General features: G+C 37.9%; 1 long non-coding RNA gene across 3 annotated transcripts; it reads right to left on the bottom strand.

Annotated features, from left to right (window-relative positions):
- Positions 1-2251: 2251 nt before the first annotated feature.
- Positions 2252-15803, bottom strand: LOC110712119. Of its 3 annotated transcripts, none has more exons than XR_002509497.1 (4): positions 15050-15803; positions 14195-14307; positions 3607-3727; positions 2252-2620 (listed from the first exon to the last, which is right to left on the bottom strand). It is a non-coding gene; the product is annotated as an uncharacterized LOC110712119 (long non-coding RNA). The 3 variants fall into 3 exon arrangements; XR_002509498.1 differs by lacking the exon at positions 15050-15803 and adding an exon at positions 14916-15031; XR_002509496.1 differs by lacking the exon at positions 15050-15803 and having other exon boundaries at positions 14195-15015.
- Between the last annotated feature and the right edge of the window lie 6772 nt (positions 15804-22575).

The following is a 22575-nucleotide window of genomic DNA, read 5'->3' as shown; positions in this document are numbered from 1 at the left end:
AGTGTATTATTCGATAGAGGGTTCGGAATTAATTAGGAAAGCTAATTATTCAGTGAAGTCAACTGATCGGAATTCCTAGCTAGAGGCCGCTTCCGATTAGTAAGATTAATGTATAATTAATCTTACAGCTTGCTCTTGACTGAATCCTACGAGTCACACCCAATCGTGTAACCGAACAAAGGCAAGGAATTAATCCGAAGGATTAAATAAGTCGATGAGGATTTTACGAACTAAGATGTCAGATTCCTAGCTTAGAGTGTCGAAGCCGAGTGTCAAGCGTCGAGTCGATTTTAAGAATCGACGAAGACGAGAAAATAATTTAAACGACACGAAGGTCAAAACCTTGGTCGTAGCCCCGTATCGGTCTAGCATGGTGCTATCCATGCGAGGGTAGGCCGAGGATAGCTAGCCAATGCCGCAAACATGGTAGCTAGGTCGGCTGGTCATGCGTGCAGCATGACAGCCAACCCAGCACGCCATGCAGGGCATGGCTAGCAACACAAGGTTGCGTGTGCGCGCCATCCTGCACGCTAGTAGCTAGCTAGTAGGTCGATACGCGCATCAGCTCACCAGCCCACCAACCAGCCGCGCGCACTAGGCCGGGGAAGGCTGGCAGGCCCAGCCAAGTGGCCAGGCTGCCAGCGTGGCGTGCCTTGGAGCCTAAGGCAGGGGGCTACCAGCTGGCCGAAGGTTGTAAGGGGCGGGTATGCTTGTTGAGCAAGGGAGAGGAAGTGGTCCTCCTTCCTTCTGGTCCTTACCTACTCCTTCCTTGGTTTTGTGCCAAGTGTCGTTTAATTGTTTGTTAATGCTATTTAATTTAATTCAGAATTAAATTAATTGCTTATTTTCTCACTTTATCATTTCTCCCACATGGAAAGATGATTGAGGATTTTGGGAATGCTTTGCCTATAAATACCAACCTTGGAAGTTGAGGATTTACACAATTTTGAGTAGAACTCAACAAAGCATGCATCTCTCAAAAACGTGAGAAAACCTTTAAGTTCGTAGAACTCCAATTTTGGCTCAGTCTCGTCTAAGCTACGAGATAGGAGCCGTGTTTGGGCGCGTGGGTGTGCGAAGTAGGAGGATTCGCGTGTGCGTGTCTTCAGCTTTCCGGGGGTCGTGCTTGGGTTCGTGTCAAGCACGCTACGGGGGTAAGAATGTCCTTTCCCTTCTTTCTATCTCTCCCTCTTTATGTGTTTATCGCTTTATTAATTGTATGTTTATTTATTTAGTTGTATTAATTATGCATGCGACCCGGGCGGGTTTTGATTCCGCATGGTGCTCACGCATCGTAAAACCCAACAATGTAAAAAAGCATATAATAGTAGATTAGTAACAAAGGAAAATAGTTTATATTACAACTAGATGAATAACATCATCTAGGAAAACCATTGTTTGTGACCAAAAGAAGCTGCCATGATGCCCATAAGGGGGAAAAATGCGATCATGCAGTATAGCTAAGCCGTAGAGAACTAAATTGCTAGGAACAGGAAAGCCATAAATAAAAATAAAAGCGTAGAAATTAGTAGAAATAGTGGAGCGTTGCTACTCATAGGAGAACACATTGCTGGAGAGGTCAGTCGCCGCCATGGCAATTGCATTGACCAGCTCTTTGGTGTATGTCGGGGTGAGGCCTGGAGGAGAGTAGAAGTGATACACCAGGTTGTCATCTTGCTGTAGTCTGCCCATATCAGCTAGGCCATGTGCAATTTTATTAGCACTTCTTTTGATACGAAGGATCGTAATGCTTTATGATCTTTGCATCAGTTTAGCAACATCATTTATGATGTTTGTTAGCTGGTGATCCATGTAGTGGTGAGGGTTTTGCACCATGTAGGTAAGGGCTTGAGCGTATTAGTAGTATTCAATATAGTAATAATCTCTTTTCAGTCATCACTCACCCTTGTTGCTTTCTAAACACCAAAAAAAAAAAAAAATAGTAATAATCCCAGCCGCATACTCCGGAGAATACAGAGTATCACTTTCGGAAACGTGTTCATAATGTTTTAATAAGTTAGTTCTAATAAGAATAGTTAATCAACTCCATTATGTGTGAATTGGGTATTAGGGTGGGTCCCAAGGTGGAGCCTCCATGGTATTACCACTTTTATTGCTTGAAAGATCTATACATGATTAACATGAAAGACCATTCTAATAGTGCTTATCTTTCTCCCTCCCTTGATTTTCCTGAAATATTTTCAGTATTTTTGACTTTCTTGTTTGTAATCAATAACAAACAAGCTTAATCTAGACTATGTGGGAGTCGAACCCACATCATGTGGAACTATAGGCATATAACACATTGCTCTACCAATTGAGCTAATAGCCTTTCTAGTACGGAGTACTTCTTTAAACCTAACTATCGGAAAATATACACCAATCCAGCGATACACATACATTTCACAGCACACCAACAGTAAAGCTCAAATAAAGCAAACACATATGCATCTGCTTTTAGCCAATGAGCAATTATTCCAATGTGGCTATGCCGACATCAACTTTCTCATTCCCAATAGATGGGTAGATACACACCAGAAACTCAACATAAAAATACGTTTGCCATTCATCAACCTCCAATGATCAACAATTCTTCCACCTTCAAACTGCTTAACAATTTCTGAATATAAAAAAAATGAGTTATCTGAAGTATGCAGCAAAAACAAAGAGTAGTGTTATTTTGATAAAACATAACATATATTCATAAATCAGTTTCAATGTAGTCTAAAATCCCGAGACATCAAAATATTATGTTTTCATCCTCAATCTTTTTCTGTTTCCTAGCATACTACAAAAATGCAATTTGACAAGTTATTCTTGTCAGATCACAGAACACATCTCATGATCGAGTCTTTAACTTTGGGCTAATAAGCACTGTCAATCTATAATTTCTCTTTTTTAAAAGATTGGATTTACAATGAATTGAACAAAACACAGAATAAATTAAAAGACCAAGCAGGAGAAGAATGGATTAACTATGAAATATATGCCTTACCCTTGCCATCGGAAAAGCATTACTAGTTAATAAAGACCCTAAATGAGTTATATCTAAAGAAAATACAAAAGTAGTAGTACACTCTTATAACACTGGAACACCAAAGATAAGGACCTTTTTAAAAAAAGAATTTAAAAAAAAAAAAAAAAAAAAAAAAAAAAAGAACCTTAGAGAGTGATTATGAAACAAAATCAAGAAAGCTAATAGTGCAAATAATTGTAGTTTTTTTTATTCAACATAAAACTGAAATAAGAGCTAAAATTCCTTGAATATAATCTTAAGGGTATGCAAATGACACTGTACTACATAGTAAAATAACTTTTTGTAAGAAATTAATAATAAAAAAAGTATGGCAATGCCCCAAATGGACTAGTAAGACAGTTAAGGCCAAAGAGCACTGATTATAGGAGGAAGTGAGGAACAAAGTTAAACTGAAAGCAGTATTAACTTAACACATTTCCAACTTCAGCCAACATGCAAGCAGATAAAAACTTATAGCTGAAAGCCTGAAACAGCAACAGTACATGTTGAGTATGCGATCTAAAAAAGTACAATATACCAAACAATCCATGGAGCTGTGGCCTATAACAGAAGAAAGAAAAGCGCCTAACCTGGCCAAAGATTTCCCTCGCGTGACCTATTAGCATTAAAAGGTCACCAGAAAATCTGGATTTAGTTTATGATGTGTGAACAGAATCTCCATTACTCTCTTTAGTTCTCTTATCCTGTGGTCTAACAGATGAGAAACCAAGCATGTGAAATATATGAAGTGGCAAACTAGACATGAAACTTAATTAATAGATAACTAGGTCAAATCTTAAGAATATTAGGAAAATTCAATCATTTGCACTTAAGTCATATTAGACGATACAAGTCCGTGAAAGAACTGTATATCTTTAGTTTGAACTCCTGATAAGTACCAAACACACTAGCAACATAGGGTGTCCTTTAACAGCAAGCAAGTAAAAATGCATCCAAGACTCACCTCTCTTTTCCTTTTACCAATTAACTAACTTGACGCACCACCTACATGACGACACGATCACTTATAATTGTTACTTTCGAATTTCACTGACCAATTGACCATCACCACTAATAATTTCGACCAAAATTAACCACCACCAATAACCATTTGGACCAATAATTTCAATAAAAATCAACCAAAGAAAAATAAACACTGTTGTTTTGATGATGAAAGACAAAGATAATGGGCTACAAATTTACTTACCACAAAGTGTAAATTACTTTAGTATAAATAAAAATTGAGGAAAAATATTAATGATGAAGACTTTAGAGATTATAATAGGCAGCAACAATGACAGAGGTAAGAGATAGGGGCAAATTGGGTGTGGGTCATGGGTGTCGTAGATGTTGGATCCATAAAAAATGAGGATGGCGCGAAAGATGCAAGGAGCCAAGGAATTGGTTCGAATTCCTATGGGATGATTTAAGGGATCTTGGTGTTGGTCGGGATTGGAATGGGATGATAGATACAGGTTAGATATTGACAATATTGGGTGCAAATTTCTAGTGGGCAATGGTTAATGAGAGGAATATTGCCTTTTTCACCTCCTCTCACCTTTTCCTTGGTTCGTGGTCCATTCAACTTGGTTGCATTGCAAGTAAATTGCAAAAAGACATTGTGTTAATTATTTTGAGATGAAGGGATTAGTAGACAAAATAACAGTGTAAAACTTAATATGGGATAATGATAAGAAAAGTATTACCTCTATTTCATCTTTGTCTTTCTCCTTTCATTCAACACTTATGAACAAATTTTGCCTAGGAGTCCGTCCAAACTCATTTAGTTCCAATAATACGAAATACTTCCTCCGTATTTTATTACTTACTCCATTTCTCCATGCGTGAAATTTTAGGAAAAATAGTAAAAAGTAATGAAATATGATGGAAGTGGGGTTAATTGAAGAACAAAAAAATCTAAAAAAGTAAAAGTGAGTATAAGTGGGGAGGAGAGTGAATATGAAAAATATTAAAATATGATGTAAAGGGACCACTAGTGGGGAAGAAAATAGCAATATATTGTTAAAAGTTTCAAAAAAAAAGGAAATGGAGCAAGTAATAAAATACGGCAGCAAAATGAAAGTGGAACAAGTAATAAAATACAGAGGGAGTAGAGATATTATAAAAATTGATCCAATACATAGAGAGTAATTGATAAGTCACCAAAATCAAATAAAATCTGTTTTAAGGTTGGTATGAAGATTAAATTAAGAGAGGGGTATTAAAAATGCAAATTAAAAATAATCAACAAAATCAGTTAAAAACAAAGGTCAAAATTCAATTTTCACATTAAAAATGCTAATTGTTTAGCAACTATAGTTGCATAAGACAAATTCCTAGAAGAAATAACAACTTTCAATTTCACAAATCAAATCAAACAACCTTCTACAATAATTAAAGTATACTAGACTACATATTAGTGATGCATATACGAAGTATTATATAATCCTAAACCCAGGGATAAAGAGGGCATTTTTAATACTTTGTAAGGAGTGTTTAGAATTAGTGAGAGTATTAATTTATAGAAGACGTGTTATTTGATTGTCAATTGCAATTTCACTATAAAAGTAGATATTGAAATCAAATAGTAAGATGATATTTTGCTGAAAAATAAAATTGATTACATAGAGTTTTATCATTTGAATGTGAAGGTGTAAAACCTAGCTTTTTCATAGTGGAAGAAAAGATATATAGAAAAAAGGAAAAATTGCCCGCAATAATCCCACCTTTGCTTCATCCGCCCAAAATAATCGCACCTTTTAATTATTTTTAAATAATCCGACCTTTGATGTCAACTTGCTGAAAATGGTCCCAGCCAGTCATATAACTTGTTATGACAAGTTATGTGACATGTGGCGGCCTGTGATTGGTCAAAAAAAATAAAAATTAAATTAAATAATTTTTTAAAAAAAAAAGTTAAAATTTTTTTATAAAAAAAAAATAAAAAATATTCAAAATCCACCGGACCAAACCACCCTCCCCGCCACCTGACGCCCTTATCCCGCGACTCTGGCCACCCAGAACCCACTCCCCCTGAGCCGACGCCGGCGCCGCGGCCGACCCCCTCCCCTTCCCTCGTACCACCAACCCCCTCCCTCCCTCACGAAAAAACACTAAAACCATCGCCCACCCTCGAAAACCCCTTCTCCGTCCCAATTCCGGCCCCTCTCCCCTTCCCTCGTTCCGATTCCGGCCTCCCTCCCCTTCCCCCGCCTCAAGTTCGGCCTCCCTCACCTTCCCGTGCCCCAATTTCGGCCTCCTTTTTCAGAGTAACCACCCACAATAGCGATGACATTGCGGTGGCTAGGGCTTCAAATCGGCGGTGTCTGGGGCTTCAAGTTGGCGGTGGCTGGGCTGCAATTCGGTGGTGGTGGATGGGGATTCAAATCGGTAGGGCTGGGGGAGGGGGTCGCTGGGGCTGCCGGGTTTTTTTTTTTTTTTTTTTTAAACTCAACTTTTTTTAAATTTAAAAATTTTAACAAGTTGTGTGGTGACATGTATACTTTAAAAAAAAAAAAAAAAAAAAACCCTATTTAACAGGTAACCGGTCACTTGGGACCATTTTCAAGGGATTGACATTAAAGGTCGGATTATTAAAAAATAATCAAAAGGTGGGATTATTTTGAGCGGATGAGGCAAAGGTCGGATTATTGTAGGCAATTTTTCCTAGAAAAAATAATTACCCATCTTAGAATAATTAAAGAGGTTAATTAGACATGTTTGCCAACGCAAGTTTGACCTTTAATATATATCTAATTATAGAAAAAATTAATATTAAAATATAACTCCCTCCTTCCCTAAAAGATTGTCCCATTTAGATCTTTTAAAAATGTCTTAATTTTTATTTTTCAAACATGTAAACTTTTGTAATACATATCTGAGAGATATTTTTTTATTACAATATTACATTGGAAACCGTAAATGATTTCAAATGAGACAATCTTTAAGGAATGGAGGAAGCATATTTTAATATTAATTTTACAACAATTTACATGACATTAATAATAGTTATGCAAACTAAGGAAAAGTAGAAATGAAAATCAAGCATGTGGGTACTTTTGTATTATAAATGAGAGAGAAAGAGAGTAAGAGATTTATTAAACAATATTGGGCCTCACCAAAGTGGGATTGTGAATGATAAAAAAATAACTAAATAATTGTTATAAATAGAGTAAAGCAAAAATGAGTAGTATTTAGAAAAACGGATGAAAACGGAAAATGAGTACAACTTAGAAAAAACGAAGAGAGTATATGAAAAGATATTATGTTAATTATTCTGACATAAAGGGATTAGTAGGGTCAGTATCCAATATAAAAGCGTAAAATTAAACATAACTTTAGCCCTTAATTTTTCTGTAAGGGAGAAGAACAGAAAAATAATCTTGATTATTGGGATGCATGGTCAGCGACGAAAATAAATGAGATTTTGTGTTTTTCGAATTAATTCAAGGTAGAACGAGATAAGAAATAAATGGTGAGTGGTTAAATAGATAAATAAAAAAAATAACTAATACGTGATATAAAATTATAAATTCAGGTGGATTCAATTGAAAGGTGATTGGTGATCCATCTCCTATCTACTCTTATCATCTCACATTGATCACTTTCATATTCTAATGCGACTGATAAGATTTCTTTACCCTTTGTATGTCTATTATCGTCAATATGTTAGTCTATTATATGATTATTTATGATTAGTGATTAATAATGCATTAGATTATTCTTATTAATTTATTACCACTCACCACTTATTTCTTATCAAATTCTATCTTTAATTTAATCCAAAAACACACGTAATTCTTCCAAACTTCACAATCATTCTCATTTACCATTCTCATTCACCATGCATGAAAATAACCAAGATCATCCTTCTTGTTTATTTTTTGAGGAATATTTTTGGATGTTAAATTATATTTAAATTATAATGGTGTTAGTGGTCCCATTGATTTGGATGACAACATGAAATGCATGTGATCAATCATACTTAAATTATTTTATTTAGTAGTTAAGAAAGTACAATTGTAAATTTGTAAGGACTACATTTCCTCTATTGTTACTTGCAACACTTCCTAAAAAAATGCATGATACTTGTCACAATTAAAATTAAAATTTGTTAACAAAGTTATACTTTTACCCTTATTTAAACTTTATTACCCACTCTAATGATAGATTTAAATCTCAAATCCGGTCACAATCGCAGGCACGGTCGCTGACTTTTGCAGGCATGAGGTGGAATCGGCTATTGCGGCCTAACTCTCGGTCACGATAAGCCCAAAATCCTTTACAATGTGGTTGTGATGCAGTGACGCAACTAATATGTGTGTGTGAGAGCATGTGAGCATGTGTGACTATGTTCTTGTGTCATATTTTTCAAATGAAATAAGTAAAACCCAATTTTTGAACTGCTTTGTTGCTTTGAAAAACTAGCTTTACCTTGAAAATAAATAAGATGTGACTAACTTGATAGATTAACAGCTTTAAAATTGATTAATTTTCGAATTGGATGTAACTTGGTTGTTGTGCAACGGACAGCGCCCCTGAGAGACTAAGGAGGAGAAAGAACACAAATGCAAGGAGAGGAAGGTTGGTTAATTGATAGATAAATAACCGAAAGGTTCAAGAACAAGCAATGACTTTAGGCCATTAGTCTCCAAGAGTTCTCAATACAATTTTCTGAATGCCCTTCTCCTCTTCTTAGATTACTACTTATACTACCCTTCTTACTACATGACATGGCAATAGCCTTACTTGTTACAATAACTATTTCTTGTCCTCTTCTAAAAAGCAAAAGCAAAGTAAACTAATAAGCCAAGAGTGGCAGTGTGCAGTAGCTTAAGGTTGGGCTTGTGAGTGTTGCAGGTTGGTGGTGTTGGTGGTGTTACCCTGCTGCTGGTTTTGTCTTTGTACCCTCTGCCTTCTCCCTTCTGCTGTACTGGTATGGGAGGTGTATGGTGGTGCATTGCAATACCGCCCCCCAAAAGACCCACCTTGTCCTCAAGGTGGAAGTCGGGGAATCGTAGTTTGATCCCCTCGGCCTCCTCCCATGTTGCTTCGAAAATCTGGCAGGTCCTGCCACTTGACTAACACCTCACGCCCTCCTTCACGCAAACTCGGTCGAACAGCCAAGAGCGCTTCTGGCTCCACTATCAATTCAAGCTCAGCAGTCAGTTGATGTGGGATGGTGGGTGAGCTTAGCCTGTCCCCCACAGCTCTCTTCAATTGCGAGACATGAAAAACTGGATGCACTCGGCATCCCTCAAGTAGTAGCAATTTGTAGGCCACCTTTCCAACTTGTTGAACCACTTCAAATGGCCCATAGAATCTCGCAGCTAACTTCGCAAAGGGTCACTTGGCCAAGGAACGCCGTCGGTAAGGTTATAACTTGAGAAACACGAAGTCCCCCACCTGAAATTCATTATCCCTCCGCTTCCGATCTGCATTATCCTTCATAATCTACTAAGCCCGTATCAAATTGAATTTTAACTCATCGAGCATCAAATCCCTTTCCTGTAACTTCTCTAAACTGCCAACAGGAGTGTGAAGTGCCCATCTTGATTAATTTGGGTGGTTCCCTACCGTACAAAACTCGAAATGGCGACACCTTGGTGGAAGAGTGGACTGAGGTATTGTAAGAATACTCGGCCCAAGCAAGCCAAGTAGCCCAAGATTTGGGTTGTTCTCCGGCAAAACACCAAAGGTACGTCTCAAGTCCCTTGTTCACCACCTCGGTCTGCCCATTAGTCTACGGGTGATAGGCAGTGCTACGCCGGAGGTCGGTACCCTGAAGGCGAAATAACTACTTCCAAAACACACTCAAGAAAACTCTATCTCGGTGAAACTATGCTCCCTGGGAACCCGTGCAAACAGACCACCTCTTTCACAAAGGCATCGGCCACTGTCACTGCCGTGAAGGGGTGTTTCAAGGCAATAAAGTGAGCGTACTTGATCCGGCACCGGCAAGGGTTGCTGTTGGGAGTGCTTGTTTCGTTAGCAGACGATGCATCCCCTCACATAATTCTTGACATCCCTTCTCATTCCCTTCCAAAACCACTCCCTTGACATACGCTAATATGTTTTAATTTCTCCGACGTGTCCCCCTTCCGGTGAGTCGTGGTATGCTTGTAGGAGAGTTGTTTTGTACTCGGAATTTTATGCAGCCACCACTCGGCCTTTATACACCAGTCGGTGGTGGTCCAGGCTCTTCGCCCTTCAAGAGGGTCTCTTTAATCTTTCTCAGCCCTTCATCCCGCTCAATTTCACTCTCAATTCGGCCCCAATCCACCGTTTTCTCAGAGGCGACTGAAACTAGGGCACCCAACTCTGGTTGCCCTCCCCTTTTCGAGAGAGTGCGTCAGAAACCCCCAGGCCTGTAGTGGATCTCGAAATCAAACCCGATCAACTTCCTCCTCTTGATAGTCTGTACCCACCTCTCGCTGCTGAGTCAAGAACCATAGGCTCTGTTACGGCCATTAGTTCTTTCTCGTAGATGGATTTGCCCCTACCTACCGGACCCAACACTACTGAAAAAGGCAATACGGCAGCACTCTTGCATTAACACGGCCCCTAGCCCGAAACCCGAGGCATCGCCTCCACGATGAACACCTTTTGAAAGTCAGGCATGGCGAGTACGGGGGCAGTAGTCATGGCCTTCTTGAGGTGGTCGAAAGCTTTGTCAGCCTCATCTCCCCACTTGAAACTGTCTTAACGGCTATGTGGGCATAGGAAGCAATGAACTTCCTATAATATACGATAAAGCCCAAAAAACCCCTCAAGTCCCTTAATGTTTTTGGCTTGGGCCACTTGGTCATGGATATAATCTTCTCTGGTTAATAGCCACTCCATGCTTAGATATGATGTGGCCCAAATATGCCATTTCCTTCTTACCCATTTTACATTTCTTACGGTTTGCAAACAATTGCTGATTTTTCAAAGTGGACAATACCACTTGCAAATGCTTAACATGTTCTTCCTCATTAGCACTATACACTAAAATATCATCACAGAAAACAAGAACAAAATTTACGTAAATAAGGTCGGAATACCTCATTCATTAAGGATTGGAATGTGGCGGGGGCATTGGTGAGGCCGAATGGCATGACAAGGAATTCATAGTGGCCCTCATGGGTTAGGCACATCCTCGGTTCTCACTCGAATTTGGTGATAGCCGGCCTTAAGGTCGAGTTTGGAAAAGACCCTAGCTCCACCCAATTCGTCTAGTAGCTCGTCGATAATAGGGATAGGGTATTTTTTGGGGACAGTTTCTTTGTTGAGTGCTCGGTAATCGACGCAAAAGCGCCATGATCCATCTTTCTTCTTCACCAAAAGAACCGGGCTTGAGAAAGGGCTAGTTAATGGTTGGATTATGTCGGCCTCAAGCATCTCAGAAATTAAGGGTATTGATACAGTCGGACGCTCACGGGTTGCTACCGTCCTTAAGCACTGTAGCGTGCTCATGGCCCCTCGAAGGCGGTAACCCACTCGGAGCTTCGAAAACTTCTGGGAACTCTGCTAATACTCTCCACGCGGAGTGTCTCCCTCTTGGTTTCGCTCCTCCTCCTCCATTCTCCCCGTTTCCGCCCCCTCTTCCATCGTACTAAGCTCCACCAGTACTCCCCCTCTCTCTTTCCTGAATGTTCGAACCATTGCTTTCAAAGTGATCCCAGTCCGAGCTAAAGAAGGATCCCCCCTCACCATCACTTTTTTTCCTCCTAGCACAAAGCCCATCTCCTGTGTTTTTCGATTAGTGAGAATAGTGCCCAATTTCTCCAACCATTGGATGCCAAGTATGACATCAGAATTGCCCAATTGCAATGGCAGGAAGTCCTCTATAAGCTCCACTTCTTCGTTTAGCATCAATCTCACATCTTTGCATAGCCCGCAGCCCTTCACCGACTCTCCGTTCCCTAACGACACCCCAAAGGCGCCCTCACAGTGATCGGAATTCCTTACCTCTCCACCGTGTGAAGAGAGAGGAAGTTGTGGGAGGCCCCTGTTCAACCATGACCACCACAACCGCGCCCTCAATTTTCCCCACCAATTTCATTGTTTTTGGGTTTGTGAGTCCCACAATTTAATTTATGGAAATCATTGCTAGTAACTCTTCTTCCTCCGGCGATTCTAAGGCCTGCAACTCGCCTTCCGCCTCTTCTTCGTCCTCCCCGTCCACCAACAGTACACTCAGCCCCTTGGACGCGCACACGTGTCCAATTCCCCACCGGCCATCGCACCTGAAACATAGCCCTCAAGCTTTCTTGTCCTCCAACTCTTTCTAAGTCAGCCTTCTAACTTGTCCGGTGAATCGAGAAGATGATGGGTTGGTTCGTGAAGTATAGGTGGGTTGGTTGGTGACTGATCCAATGGAACTCTAGGCAAGGCTTTTGATTTGGGAAGAGTTGGCTATGTGGTTTTGGGTTGGATTAGGTGTTGGGTTTTGTGTTTGGGCCGGTTGACCAGGTTTGCTAAAAGCCCCACCCGTCCTTCTTAACCCGCTATCCCGGTTTCTCTCCCCCGAGTAGCCAGTCCATGGCATGTTCTAGGGTAAGTGAGTTCAGCATGCGGATCTCAGCCCAAATTTCCTCTTTAAGGCCATTCACGAACTGTCATCTGGAATATCTTCCAAAGGAGACGCCTTCTCGATGAACGCGCGTCGGTACTCCGCTGGTGGTGTGGCTCACCGCCAGCCATTGCTCATGTAATGTCCCGACGTTGATCGGTCGAAATTGTCCCTGCACACGCCTCTTCAGATCTTCCCACCCTTGTACCGGTCGGCGGCAACTCTCCCACTAATACCACCTTAGAGCGTCGTTCTCCATGGAAACTACCGCAGCCTAAAGCTTCTCATGTTCACCCAAGTTGTAGAATTTGAAGTACTGCTCACCTCTCAAGATCCACGTGTCGGGGTCGGATCCGTCAAATAGGGGCATGTCGAGCTTACGGTATTTCCAATTTCCCCGGCCATCGTGACACTCGCCGCTCTCCAAGCCCATAATTCTGGTGTGGCCCTCCTTCCCAATCGAGGCCTATGCCTAAATTCCTTCTCGGATCGCCGCCACCGCCACCCCCGGCGCCAGAGTGCTCCGCCTCATCTTCCACTATGATCGGCTGTTTTTGCCTATCCTTCAAGGATGTCATAATCCCGTGATCTCGTCGAAGAATTTGTCTTGGTTGCTTTTTAACAAGGCGGCTTGTTGGTTGTGGTCATCCCGAAACCGGTTGAGCCTCCCCTCCAACTGCTGGCCCTCGGCGGCCTCCTGTTGGTGAACTGTTCCGACAAAGACTTTTGGAAAGCCTCAATACTCTCCGCGACCGTCTTGGTTAGAATGTGTTGGATAGAGTTCTCTCCTCCGTCCACCTTCGACACAACCTCGATCAAGTGTCCTTCTAACGCTTCGATGCGCTGCGTGTTTGTACCGGACGCCGGAGCCATGAATGCTCTAATACCAACTGCAATGAACAGCGCCCTTAAGAGACTAAGGAGGAGCAAGAACACAAATTCAGGGAGAGGACGGTTGGTTAATTGATAGATAAATAACCGAAAGGCTCGAGAACAAGCAATGACTTTAGGCCATTAGTCTCCAAGAGTTTTCAATACAATTGTCTAAATGCCCTTCTCCTCTTCTTAGATTACTACTTATACTACCCTTCTTACTACATGACATGGCAATAGCCTTACTTGTTACAATAACTATTTCTTGTCCTCTTCTAAAAAGCAAAAGCAAAGTAAACTAATAAGCCAAGAGTGGCAGTGTGCAAGTAGCTTAAGGTTGGGCTTGCGAGTGTTGCGGGTTGGCGGTGTTTCCCTGCTGCTGGTTTTGTCTTTGTCCCCTCTGCCTTCTGCTGTACTGGTAACGAATGGGAGGTGTATGGTGGTGCATTGCATGTTGACTGAACTACACCTGAACACTATGTGTTTGACTGACCAATTAGATCTGTTGTCTTTATGTTCTCTATACATTATTGAGGGTATGACTTTGATTGGGCTCATAGAAAACAATCAAGGCCACATGTAGGCTACATCAAAGATACGAACAACAATTCCACCAAAACTGAAACATAAAAATGCAAAGATATAGCCAGGAAGAGGTGAAATAAAGGAAATGTCCTTAAGCAGCAATCCCATTATATTACATAAGCTGACTTAAACGTTAAAGGAAGGTAAGGCAAGAACAAGGAACAGACCATAATAATGTTGATGATGAAACCTGTTTGATAGCCACCTAATCTCCATTCTCCAAATCCAAACCCTTGTATGAAAGACCAAAGGCTCCTTTTCAATTTTCATCTTCGGGCACCTACACAATACATACAAAGAGATATTAATATATATCGAAATAGAGAAGAAAATACAATTGCAGATAAGCAGCAATTAAATACAGGCAAAGCCCTCGTCTTTCAATCATGTACATCCAATTACCCCAAATTCAAATTATACGGGAAACTCAAGAAGATTTTATACAAAATAAATCACTGGAACTGTTATTCACTTATTCAGCACATAACAAGGCCTAAACCTAAATATTGATCCACTTCTTTTAATCCCAAAAACCGGCAGATAGCAAGCTCCTCTTAGACACGAAGCTCGATACCGTATCATCCTTCCATTACAAGAAGAATTAAGGCTGAATCCACCTTCCTTCATTCAATTGATAAACTTCCTCCGTAAAAACAAAATTGTTTTCATAACTAAACACATAAATCTGTTTAACATAAACAGCATTAAAAGTGCAACTAGAAATAAAAAGACACAAATATTTACAGGCATTAAATCAATTTCTAACATGCTCAAAGAAAAAACAATGGCCAAAATTCAATTTTCACATTAAAATTGCATTAAAATTACACATGAAAATTTCCGAAAAGAAACACCAAACTTGTATTTTCATAAATCAAATCAAACAACCTTCTGAACTAACTATATTAGACTACTACGGAGAAGTTATCAGTAGAAAAATCCTAAACCTAATCACTAAATACAGAACAAAAACCATATTAAAAAATTTTTAAATTATATAGAAATGAGAAATATTGGCTTACATATTTATCGTCGAAACCTAGAAAATCCACGAACTAAAAATATAAAGTGAGGTGGGGTTATGTCCTATCTACTACCTCCGTTAATATTTATGCGCAACTTTTACTATTTTTGTCCGCTCAACATTATGTGTAATTATTCAAGTTTTTTTCCATTTTTAGTAACTTTTTTGATGTTAAATTAAATGACCGAAATGCCCTCACTAAAAAATTAAAAAAAACTGGTTATGAGGTTAATTAAACAACCTTTTTAATCTAATCTAAAATCATTAACCTAATTCTACCCACCCCATTTACTCATCTCCTCGTCTACCCACCACCCATTTATCTCTTTCTTCAACCTCTCTTTCAACCTTTCACCCTCTTCATCTCTTTCAACCTCTTCATCCCTCCTCCTTCACGAGTCACGACCACCGCCCCTCCCACCACCATTCTCTCTCCTCCTTCACGACCACCTTCCATCCCACCACCGTCTTTCTCCTCCCTATGATCACAGCCCTTAGCTCCCACCACCGACGAACGATCCCCTTCATCTCTCCTCCCTCACAAGTTTCAGTTAAGATGATGTGCGATTATCGATAATATATAGGAAGATGATGTGCGATCTAGATTCATTTTATCTTTTTTTTTTCAATATTGTACTTTTTTCGTTTTTTTGGTGATTTATGTTCGGATATTCTGGGTTTTGTTCGATTTTTTGAGTTTCGATTTTCTGGGTTTTGATTTCGATTTTTGGGTTTTGATTTCGATTTTCTGAGTTTTAATTTTCTGGATTTTGATTTCAATTTTCTGGGTTTTTATTTTCAAGGTTTGATTTCGATTTTCTAAGTTTTGATTTTCTGGGTTTTGATTTCGATTGAAGGTGATGATGATGGTGGAATTTTTGGGTTAGGGTTCTAGGGCGTGGGTTTTAGGTGTTTTAAGTGACAATTTCTGGGTTTTTGAGTTTGGGATTTCTGGGTTTTTAGGTTAGGGAGGGGGCTGTCGGAAAAAGGAGGGAAAGACGAGGGAAGGGGTTGCCGAAAAAGGGAGGGGACGACGAATGAGGAGTTGTTTGTTTGGAGGTGGTGGCCTGGGTTTTTTTGGGTGGTACGGTGGTGATTTTGTGTGGATGGTGGGTTTTCGTGAGGGTGGTGGTGGTTTCGTGGGGTTGATAGTGGTGGTGGTTTCGTGGGGGTGGTAGTGGTGGTGGTGAAGGCGGCGGCGGTGTTGGTGAAGGCGGTGTGGGTGGTGTTGGCTGGTCTTGGTGGTGGCAATGGGTGGTTGATTAATTATCCAAACATTCTCTCTCCACCTTAATTACATACCACAAGTTCCTTAACTTTCTCTAATCTTTGTCCCTCAAGTTTTGCTTCGTAAACCGCAAACCCCTACAAAGTTGCACATAAATATTAACGGAGGTAGTATAAAAAATTTCACTTTCTCAAATTACCCCTCAACTTAAAATAAAAAAAATAAAAAAAATTTAAAAATAAAAATAAATAAATAAACTATTATTGTATCCTACTTTTATTTTATTTTTTTGAGGAAAATTATTGTATCCTAATTTTGTAGGATAATACAATTATACAACTAATTATTAAACCCTTTTTTAATTACTCAATAAAAAAAATATTACTTCGTATATGACTTCCGCAAATATTTTTATTAATAATAATTTTTTTAATTAATATTTTTTTTATCAACCGTTTATAAATTTGCACCCACTTATTTTTTTTAATTAGAATAAAGAGGAGAATGGTGCCTATCAAATTTCTTATATAGCGCGCACACACACATTGCTTGTGTTTCTTAACTTGTGAGGGATAAACTGAGACATAAAATATTTAAACTAATTAAATGAAAATAAATAAAGTAAAATAAAATAAAATAAAGAGACACAAAACAAAAAAAAAACAAAAATAAAAGCAAAAATAAATAAAATTATAATAAAAATAATAAAAGCAAATAAAATATGAAAAATATTCTAAAAACTAATCAATAATAATAATAACATAATACTAAAACAGACACCGAGAATGACACATGTCACTTCCTGGTATCGTTTTTTCCCTCCAAAAATCCTTTTCTAAAAATAAATATATTCTAACTTTATTTTTCTTTTTATTTCTTATTGATTGACAACTTATTTAATTAAGCTAATAAACTTATAATTCGTATATATTTAATTTATATATTATAAATATCTTATTACTTATATTAATTAATGTTATTCTCGCGATAAAAAAATATTAATTTTATTTGCGGGTTTTTTTTTCTTGATATATTACAATCATATGGATTTAATTTATAGTACAAAATAAAAAATAAAAAATAAACGTTATATTGCATCAAATTGACTTTAACACATGTATCTATAACTATAACTATATATTATAATAAAGGTGAAACCAGAAATGACATATGTTATCTCTTTTTTAAGTTATTTCGCGCCTTTTTTTTTTTTTGCCAAATCTTCCTAGAGAATATTAAATACTATGCAATAATATTTCCCTTACTATTTGGTAATTATATTCCATTTATAAACATCCAACAAAATATTATTTGTTTATTTAATACTACGCAATAATATTTTCCTTCATATAACTTTGTGACGTAATCAATAATTATTTTATTAGTCGTGCATGTAATACTTCCACTATTTTCTTTAGTATGATATAATTTTATTTTTATTTTTGTAATTACGAATTTTATCATATTTAGCAATTTGATAATTATTGTAAATAAATATAGTGTTAAATTAATAGAGAAAATACAAATTTATCTCCTTGATGGCAAAAATGTAAATAAATCAACAACATTTTGTCATATATGGGCCCCATAGTGTTTGATTTATTTGCCATGATGACTAGACAAAATGGCAAAAATGTAAATAAATCAACAACTTTTTTTGTCATATATGGGTCCCATAGTTTTTTATTTATTTACCAAAATGTCATGATGACAATATAAAATTATTGATTTATTTACAATTTTGTTACTTGATAAACAAATTTGGTTTATTAAGGAGATAAACTAGGACTTCCTCAAACTAATAGTAATAGATAGTGAAAATTACCGTGCATGGCACGGGACCTAATCTAGTTAAATCTACAAATTAGTCTAAAACATGCTAAAATTTCCAAATAATTTAGAAACTAGAAAGGGAAAATTAAGAAAAAAATTAACACGAAAGTATACCAATAGCTACTCCTAAGAGCAACATAAATGTCACTCATCAAATGCATGAGAAGTATGAGAATCTACCACCTTTATTGTTAAACATATAGATCAACCTTTTATTATATCTTGGTATTACGGCACCTTTGGGGGTATTTATTTTAAACAAGTCAAAAAGTTTATAACCTGGTGAACAAGTTAATCTTAACACATGTAACTATATAATTGGTCCAACTTTTAAACAAGTTAAAAAGTTTACAACCCAATAAACAAGCCAATCTTAACACATGTCACCATATAATATTGGTCCAACTTTTAAACAAGTCAAAAAGTTTATAACCTGATAAACAAGTTAATCTTAACACATGTCACCATAAAATTGGTCCAACTTATTTAATTTTAATATAATTTTTTATAAAAAAAAAAAAAAAAAAAAAAAAAAAAAAAAAAAAAAAAAACTCCCTTCCCCTTATGTAGGGGTACGGGGGCAATTCAGATCAATAAGTTGGGTTCTTGTCAGAGTCAAGTCAACTTTGGATTTTAGTAACAAATTATCAAAACTAGTGTAAAACTTAATCTTAATACGAAATATGATATTTAATTCAAATCAGGTTGAATTCAGGTTGTTCTGGTTCGATTTAGGTCAAGTTCATGTTTCTCTCATTAACTTCAGGTCGAGTCACGGATTGCCAACCCTACCCCTATGTGTTTCCCTTACTCTCCTCTCCTCCATGGCTGTCGTCATCTTCCTCCTCCCTCTATGGCCACCACCAACCCTAGCTTTCTTCTCTCATTACCCTTCCCCCTCTCTTTTATCACCAATTTCTTCCTCTCTCTCCTCTAACTTCAACAGCGCCACCACAAACACCACCAACAACAATCTTTAGCCCTCTCTTTCTTTTTTCTCCCCTTTCTTCCCATATCAACCCCTAGAAAACTTGCCGCACATCCTTTAAACACACCATCAAGCAACCCCTTCTAACACCGTATATAGATTAGTGCTGTGAAGATGGTTATGGGTCGGTTTGGTTTGAGGTGATAAAAATTTCGGGTGGGGCCGAGCCTTAACACCAAATCTCATGCCCAATCCTACAAAAAATGGTGGGCTTGTCGAGGCAAAGCAGGCTTTTTGGGTCGGGTTTAGATCTTAACAAAAAAAGTATTTTTTGGCTTGCCTAAACTTGCCCTTTTTACGGGTCAGATCAGACCGGCCCATAGTTGACCACCTTATTGGATTGCCACAAAAGAGAAATAAAGGAAAGGAAGAAGAGGACTACAATAGGAGGTTTGACTGTGGCTTAGCGCCAACAAGGGTCAGGGAATCTAAGCGTTGGTAGCGGCACATTGTTGAGGAGAAAGAAATGAGGATATGAGAGTAAAAGACAAGAGGAAACAAGGCCGCGAGAGGCGAATGTGTTGTGGTCAGAGTGTCTACATTGAGAGGGGGGGTCAAAGGGGAGGCATCTGGCTAGTGATGGTTAGTAGGCGTCGCGCGATAATGGTTGAGTTTAAAGATGAGATAGAATATAGAGGGAGTTGGGCAGCAAAAGCGGGATGACGGTTTCAGCTGTAGGGAAATTAGTTGAACATTTGAGAATGGAATTAAGGAGTACAATTCAAACAAAAAATAATTAAAAAAACCTTGGCCTAAAAAGAGATAACACAATAAATGAAGGTGGAAATATGATAGAGAGCTAGTATTTGGGCCCAAGCGATTATTGCTCCGAGTCATTGTCACAGGCTTGGTAACATAAAGTATGGCATAACTTTCTGTAATACCCTAAATTTTCTAACATTGAGTTCCGGGGACAAAACTTATTTTAAGGAGGGTAGATTGTAACACCCGATATTTTACAATTTTATATAATTTTTTTATTGAAAAAAAATGTAATTTTTAATTATTAAATAACTTTTCTAATCTACATAATTGTTTTTATTTATTAGTTCGAAAAGTTTTAAACCCTAGTTTATATCTAATAGAACTCTTGTTTACGAAACTATAAATACTTCTTATACACTAATTATTTTCAGCTTTGCCTCCGCTTACTCCAACTTTGTACTACGTGGCTTATATGATATCTGCAACAAATAAAAAAAAAATAAAATAAAAAAAATCTCGTGAGTTTACTAATTTTGCCATTAACAATGATGATGCAAACCAAATCATCAAGTGGATTTTCTAAAATCAGTCAACCCTTGTTTTGGTGCGCATGAATAAGCATCTCATATTCATGAGATTATATAATACAAAGTGAAAGAAAGTGATGTTCTCCTCGTCAAGAAAAACGAATCTTTGTATCTTATAGGTTCAGATTGTATGTCCGTAAAAGTAAATCACACGAAGCTTTAATTGGAGATGTTTGTGTTTTACTTTGTATTATTATGTGCAAATTTTATGATTTGTTATTTATATGATGATCAAGTTTTGTATATGTATGGTTAATATGTGGTATTATATGATTTTAACTATCATATTATGTTTGTTGTAATTGAATGTGTTATTATATTTCTAGGTTTTAATGTTGTTGCTCTAGCGAATATATATTATTATATTGATGTTTTAGGATTACTAATCACATATTGGGTTGAGATTTATTATAGTTGGGTACTAGTATTATTGCCCTATAAGAGTTGAGATATTTTATGAATTGAGTACGTTATGTCATATTATTTGGGAACATGTGCCATTATTGAGATACTAATTATTAATCTGTGAATGGTTATTTGATCGATGTATGAGATCAAAAAGGTTGAGTGTGAGGAAGGTAGCCCATCGTTGGGGATCCCATCTCCTTTATGCCCATGGCCCTTTAAAAGCCTAGGACTTTACACCTTTTAGGGTGAGTTAGGATTTGAATTCCTAACTGTTTAGGGGACCTTGAATTAGAATTGAGTCTATCGTTACCCTTTTTTTTTATTGGAAACCAATAGAGAGTCGCCAATGAGTTTTAGGAAAACCCATAAACCTCGTTCATCCCTTTCTCCCAAGTAGAGTTTAAGGGATATTTAACATGAATCATAAGTTCACCCATGCCCAAACTGGTCTATTAATACTAGAAATGAGTTTAGGAGCGAGGGTACTTAGATAACGTTCCTTTTTGAGGGGAATCGTCATCCTAGCCCTAGTGCGGCCTCTACTAGCTCTTCATTTTTCACATTTACATCGCCAAACAATATATGCAACGTGATACCTAAAACTAAGTTAGTTGATTTTATTTACACACGTCAATCACAAAAGGATTATATTACAACGAATGTCATTATTCTAATTTAATTCAAATTCGTGAAAGAACAAAAATAAACAAGATTCACCTTGGCTTAAGTGATAAAAAAATCAATTAATTTATTCAATACTAGTCTTGTTTAACAAAAGAATACTATGTTGAATTAATTAATTAAAGGTTTATTTTAACGTGATCAAACAACACTAATTAGTCAATTTAGGTGATGATTTAAGACAAGAAAAGAAAAGTGATTTATCTACGCTCGGGAATTACCACTTTTCCTTGCTAGATCTTCGTTTAGAATGCAAATGGACACCTTGTTTGGGAACCTCCACCGTAAGAACAAAATAATAAAAGGGTGAGTGTTTAAAACAAAAGGGGTTTGATTATTGCATAAATTCACAAAGTGTTATTGCTAACCTTCTGGCTAATTTTCCGTGTCTTTAGAGCTCGTATTGAACCTCTATTTATAGGCAATGATTGAGATTAGGGTTTTGGAGATTCTGCCGCAGTAGGTGGCGCGCGCAACTCTAGAAGTTGCGCGTGGCTTTCGCGCGTAAGTGAAGGAGTTGCGCTGCTGAGGGCAGCGTGACTTCTAGTCTTGCGCGTGGATGTGTGGTAAGAATCGATACAGTATCTTTCTGAAATTATGAATCTTTGCAAGCGCAGCACTAATAGTTACGTTGGGCTGTTGCGCGCAACCTTATAAGTTACGCGTGGCTGCCGAGCGCGACTTCATGAGTTGCGCGCGGATTTTCCTGCGGCTGCCCTAGATTTTAATCTAGGCGCTCTAAATCCGTCCGAAATTTGGTTTCATTTTTGGATTAGGCCTAATATCTGATCGCGCTAAGTATTAATGAGATTTAGTTCATGTTGTTTGGGCCAAGCTAGTTAGTTTTATGTGTTTAGGCTTCAATCAGTAGTCCATTAGCATTCCTTACTCCAGTCCAGCACAAAGATGGAATTATTTATTGTCATAGCACTTCCGGTCGGGACAATGGACCAAAAGTAGATGTCTACAGTTAGCCCCCACTTCGATCGAGTCTAGAATAGATGATGATTAAAGTAGTCAAGGAAAATAAATCCGAGACTCATTCTGCGAAGATCCTTAGAGATAAAGAATCTTTTAGTGGTGTTGAGAATGTC

This window comes from Chenopodium quinoa, unplaced genomic scaffold, assembly GCF_001683475.1.
Source record: "Chenopodium quinoa cultivar QQ74 unplaced genomic scaffold, ASM168347v1, whole genome shotgun sequence".
Classification (NCBI taxonomy): Eukaryota; Viridiplantae; Streptophyta; class Magnoliopsida; order Caryophyllales; family Amaranthaceae; genus Chenopodium; species Chenopodium quinoa.
This window is presented reverse-complemented; position numbering and strand designations above follow the sequence as displayed.